General features: G+C 45.3%; 1 protein-coding gene across 17 annotated transcripts in view; it reads left to right on the top strand.

The window, feature by feature from the left end:
- The first annotated feature begins 3,974 nt into the window (after positions 1 to 3,974).
- The window catches only part of PTCHD4 (patched domain containing 4), a 265,479-nt gene continuing 263,453 nt past the window's right edge, over positions 3,975 to 6,000 (top strand). For 16 of the 17 annotated variants that reach the window (XM_045008863.1, XM_045008853.1, XM_045008851.1 and 13 more), the window contains exon 1: positions 3,975 to 4,190. The gene's annotated coding sequence lies outside the window, so the exon portion shown is untranslated. The remainder of the gene's footprint in view (positions 4,191 to 6,000) is intronic. The other variant, XM_045008857.1, reaches the window with a different exon arrangement.

Raw genomic sequence — 6,000 nt, 5'->3', positions numbered from 1 at the left:
TCTCTGCTGAACAGATGTTTCTTACACTAAGGTTCTGTTCATGATACTAATGTAGCTGGGATGGCCAAACAAGCAGATATTCACCTTCAGATGTTTAGATTCCTATTTGGAAATCCTTATGTTAAGAACATAAGAATGGCCATACTGTGTCAGACTGTGTCCATCTAGCCCAGTATCCTGTCTTCTGACAATGACCAATGCCAGGTGCTTCAGGGGGAATGAACAGAACAGGCTATCACTGAGTGATCCATTTCTTCTTGTCCACTCCAAGCCTCTGGCAAACGAGGTTAGGGACACTCAGAGCATGGGGCTGCATCCCTGACCATCTTGGTTAATAGCTATTGATGGACTTATCTTCTTCTCTAGTTCTTTTTGAACCCTATTATAGTTCTGACCATCAGAACATCCTCCAGCGACAAGTTTCACAGGTTGACATTGTGTTTTGTGAAAAAGTACTTCCTTTTGTTTATTTTAAACTTGCTTGCCTATTAATTTCACTGGGGACACCTGGTTCTTGTGCTATATGGAGTAAATGAGACTTCCTTATTCACTTTCTCCACAGCAGTTACAATTTTATAGACCTCTATCATATCCCCTCCTAGTCAACTCTTTTCCAAGCTCAACAGTACCAGTCTTTTTAATCTCTCCTTATATGGAAGCTGTTCCATACCCTTAATCATTTTTGTTGCCCTTCTCTGGTGCTTTTCCAATTCTAATATATCATTTTGGAGATGGGCGACCAGAACTGCATGCAGTATTCATGTAATGGTGTACCATGGATTTATGTAATGGCATTGTGCTATTTTCTGTCTGATTGTACGGTATATCCATTTGCTAATGGTTCCTAACATTCTGTTAGTTTTTTTGATTGCCGCTGCACATTGAATGGATGTTTTCAGAGAACTAGTCACAATGACTCCAAGATCTCTTTCGTGAGTGGTAACAGCTAATTTAGACCTCATCATTTTGTATGTATAGATGGGATTATGTTTTCCAATGTGCATTATTTTGCATTTTGCACACTGCACCAGATTATGGCTGGCTGTCAGGGAATATCAACATCTATGATTAAAGGTCCTGAGTTAGAAATTGTGGTGACGTTTACTGTGTACAGAAGATGAATGTACTCTTTATTAACATTCATAGACAAAACACTTTTTGTTGTGAAACAGTTAAGGTTGTTAAACCTGTAGCAGGGGTCAGCAACCTTTGGCATGCGGCCCATCAGGCTAATCTGCTGGAAGGCTGCGAGACAGGTTGTTTACATTGACCATCTGCAGGCATGGCTCCCTGCAGCTCCCAGTGGCCTTGGTTCACCATTCCTGGCCAATTGGAGCTGCGGGAAGGGGCAGCACAGCTGCATCAGTGCGGTAGTGTAGACTAGCCCAAAGAATGGTAGGGTAAGAAAAGAGAGAGAACACTGTTATATTTTAAGTCACAGGAAGTTCTCAGGCAAATTGGTCAAACAGATTCCTGATTTCATGAGAGTGTATTCTCATGCTAATTGAATCAGCAATCGAGAAACCTGGAGTGGCTGATTTCCCAAAGATGACTGGGATAGAGATACATGGGCATGGCTGAGAGCAAAACTTGGCCTAGTTACTGAAGTGGAGCCTGTCCAAACCGAAATGGATGAAATCTTTATTGCAATTCACACCTGTCTTTCAAAACGCTGTGTCTATAAAGTCTATTGATTGGTCATGTAATTTTGTTTGTTGGTACAGGGTCCATCTAGTAAAAAAGGAAGGCAGTTGGTGGGGGGAACTACATGTTCTAAATAACTCCAATACTGAGCTGCAGAGAACTGAAAGAAAACTCCCGACAAGGAAATTTGATGAGAAAATCCAACAAAGACAATTATGGCAAGTGGAGAATTGATATGAAAGTTACAGATCTCCCCATCATATTAAATGAGCAAAATGAAGATAGATCATTCATAAGAGTTCTGTTACTGAAATGTTACGGTGTAATGTGTGCTACCCAAATAAACACGTGGAATTAGCAGCTGCAGCTGTTCAACGAAGTTATTTTCAGCCTTCTTCTGCTCCTCCTCCATGAGTGCTTTGTCCTTCATGGTATCTAGGAAGACAGAGAAAAGGGCAGATTTCAAGGAGAATTTCTCTGCCTTTGTGGGGATCTTTAACAAGAGGGAAATAATGGCATTTGCAGCCGTAGGAGTGCACTAAGTGTAGAGGATCTATTAACTAAGTCAGGTATACAGAGCAGCAATTTTTTTTGCTGAAGCTGGCTATTTTTGTTGTTGTTGTTGTTTTTTTTGCATGCTTTTATCCCTTATAACTGCCTGTTTTCCCCAAGAGACATCTTATCAGACAAATATTGTTCTGGCATCCTAGAACATGACAGACTGTCATTAGATAAAGAAGAAGGTTAATAAAATAGAAATTCAGGCAATCTTTCAGCCAGAGGCGTCCCATGAGTTGCTATAAAGCAAATAGAGTAGTCAACTGCAGCAAGTTAGTTGGCAGGCGATTGCCAAATACCCACTTGTTAGTCTGTAATTCATGCATGTCAGGGGCGAGACAATATTTTTTGTAAAGCTCCTTGGCCTGCATTGTCTGCCAGCCCCCACATTTTGATAACATGTCATTGCTAGGAGGATGAGGAGGTAGGGAGTACTGTCTGTGCAGCAACAAAGAATCCTGTGGCACCTTATAGACTAACAGACGTTTTGCAGCATGAGCTTTCGTGGGTGAATACCCACTTCTTCAGATGCCTTGCATCTGAAGAAGTGGGTATTCACCCACGAAAGCTCATGCTGCAAAACGTCTGTTAGTCTATAAGGTGCCACAGGATTCTTTGTTGCTTTTACAGATCCAGACTAACACGGCTACCCCTCTGATACTTGTCTGTGCAGCATGGCTATGAGTAAGTTTAAAGAATAAAAATCCCACAAAACATGTTTGATAGGGTTCTGGGGAGAGCTGAGATCCTGGGTCTGTGTGGGTAGGTTTGCTGTTCTGAGTACTGGCTGGTAGATTCATTTTTCTATTCTATTGGTCTGCTTGTGATGTTAGTAGTAAATACTTATATTATTGTGAAGGCCCCACTGTGCTAGACAGGGGTGGCTCCAGGCACCAGCGTGCCAAGCGCATGCCTGAGGCAGCAAGCTGCGGGGGGCAGGGGTGGTGTAACGGCTTGGGACTCACCACCTGGTTCCTCCCGCTGGTGACTCTGGGAATTAGCTCTGTCCAGTGGAGTGCCTCCTCGTGGTGGTGTCCTGTCTGTTGTTCCACCCTCGGTTGGCATCTCTGGCCCGTGTTGCTCCCTGCTCGGCAGCGTCCTCTTCGAGGCCACTGCCCTCCGGCAGCGCCTCTTAGTCCATCCACATCCCCTTCTGGGGTAGGGGGTGATCAGCAGTCCTACACCCCAGCCACCATGTCCAACCACACCCGCTGAGTCTAGTCCCTCTTGTCAGGGATCTGGCATAGTCTATAATGGCTGCTCCCTACGGCTGATGGCTGGGTGTACTGCAAGGGTGAAGGGGGGTACCCAGGCCCACCCTCTACTCTGGGTTCCAGCCCAGGGACCCTCTGGCGGCAGCCTCGCTGTCCTCCCTCTCTCCCCTCATCTGTCTGCTTCCCTGGGCCGCTTCTCCTATGACCCCTTGCACCCGCTAGGCCCTTCCCTTCAGGGCCTGCAGCCTGGCAGGCTACGGGCAAGAGCTCCCTAGCCTCCCCAAGCCCGGCCATCACCACGTTGTCTGCGGTGCTAGTCTCCCATCTTTGGAGACTGACCTCTCCTGTCAAAGGCCTGGGACAGACTGACTGCTCCCTTCCTGGACAGCCTTCTTATAAGGCTGAGCCTGGCCCTGATTGGCTGTCTCCATACTGGGCCCTGATTGGCTCACAATAAGCCCTTCTTTAATTGGCTCCCTGTCTGTGCAGGCGCCCTGGCCTGCCGCAGCCCACACTCTCAGGGAGTGGGGCAGTCCACCCCACTACAGGCGGCCTGACCATCGCCCTGACGGTGGCAGTAGATGGCCTTCGGCGGCATGCCTGTGGGAGGTCCGCCGGTCTCGCGGCTTCAGCAGTAATTCAGCGGCAGGGACGCCGAAGGTGTGGGACCAGCAGACCTCCCGTAGGCGTGCTGCTGAAAGCCGCCTGCCTGCCATGCTGGGGGTGGCAAAGTACATAGAGCCGCCCCTGGTGCTAGACAATGTAAAAACACAGGTAAGAGACAATAACTACCCTGTAGACCTTGCAGTCTTAAATCACAACAAAGGGTTGTGGTCGGGGAGACAACATTCAAGTAAATGAATATGATGAAGAATTGGCACAGTTCTGCTAGTTAAATGGATGTGGGAGTTGGCTTTTTTGTTGTTATTGGAGTTAGAGGTTGGGTGCAAGAAAATGGAAAGAGGAATTGCTGCCGCTTGTCATCTGTCATGATCAGCAAGGCTGGGTTTTGTACGCATCGTGGCAGAGGAGAGTCTCTTTAAAAGAGAGGCCGATTGGTGGGCAGTAAAAGCTGAGAATGCTAGTGGAATGAAGGGGATGGGGGTCAGCTTCACAAGAGGTCACTAGATCAGCGTTGCAGGATACAGCTAGGTTGTGAAGAGCCTTCAAGGTAAATTGTTGATAATTTGGAGAGGGTAGAAAACCCGTGAGAGTGATTCAAGGATCGGAACACATGCCTGATAGCTAGACAGCTTCTGTAAACAATCTCTTCAGTTTAACAAAGGGAAGGTTAAAGGGTGACTTGGTCACAGGCCATAAGTACCTACATGGGGAACAAATATTTGATAATGGGTTCTTTAATCTAGCAGACAAAAAGTATAACCAGATCCAAAATGGCTGAAAATGGAATTAGATAATTCCAACAAGAAATATGGTACAGATTATTAGCAGTGAGTGAGGGATAGCTCAGTGGTTTGAGCATTGGCCTGCTAAACCAAGGGTTATGAGTTTAATCCTTGAGGGGGTCACTTAGGGGCCTGGGGCAAAATCAGTACTTGGTCCTGCTAGTGAAGACAGGGGGTTGGACTTGATGACCTTCCAGTTCTATGAGATAGGAATACCACTGGAGCAATTTACCAAGTGCTGTTGTACTCCATAAGCCTGGTGTGGAAAAATCAATCCATGTGTTGTGTTTTCAATCAGATCAGCCTGAGGCCCTTTTACTGATTACAAGCGCGCAGGGGAGAACCATTATGGAAAACGGCCTTCCCGAAGCTGGTTACAGATAGCCTTATAAAGCTTAAAACCACAATCTTAATACGCAAGTTACACACGTCATTTTCTTAATAACTGGTTACAAAACATTGCAAGGCTAAAGCTGATTGGAGCAAGAGTAAATTTATTCCATATTAGGCTTTTCCTGTTATTGCTTATTTATTCTGTGTGGTTATATGTTGACAGTAAGGGATATGACAAAGTTGTTTTTTTTTCAGTCTGGGATTGTTAGGTACTTTCCACTGCTAAACTGAATTAAGGCCACTTTAATTCTGGATTAGGGTATTCATACAGGGGTTTAATGCAGTTTAACTGATCCACTTCAAATTCACATCTGCAGGTCATTCAGATTAATTTTCCTAGATGTCCCTGTGTAGACAAACTCAACATGTAGGCAACGGTAAATGCTAGACATGAAAACTGTCTACTAGGTCACCTAGCCCAGAGGGTCTCAACCTTTTCAAATTAAATTTAAATAAATTAAATTATTTTTTTAGAATTAATGGAGATATCCTATCTCCTAGAACTGGGTCATCAAGTCTAGCCCTCTGCCTTCACTAGCAGGACCAAGTACTGATTTTGCCCCAGACCCCTAAGTGACCCCCTCAAGGGCTGAACTCACAACTCTTGGTTTAGCAGGCCAATGTTCACACCACTGAGCTATCCATCCCTCACACTTACTACTAATAATCTGTACCATATTTCTTGTCAGAATTATCTAATTCCACTTTCAGCCATTTTAGATCTGGTTATACCTTCTTGTCTGCTAGATTAAAAGACCCCATTAACAAGGATTGAACTCACAGCC

This window comes from Mauremys mutica, chromosome 3 (genome assembly GCF_020497125.1).
Source record: "Mauremys mutica isolate MM-2020 ecotype Southern chromosome 3, ASM2049712v1, whole genome shotgun sequence".
NCBI classification, from domain to species: domain Eukaryota; kingdom Metazoa; phylum Chordata; order Testudines; family Geoemydidae; genus Mauremys; species Mauremys mutica.
Note: the sequence above shows the minus strand (reverse complement) of the source record. Positions and strands in the feature narration are given on the sequence as shown.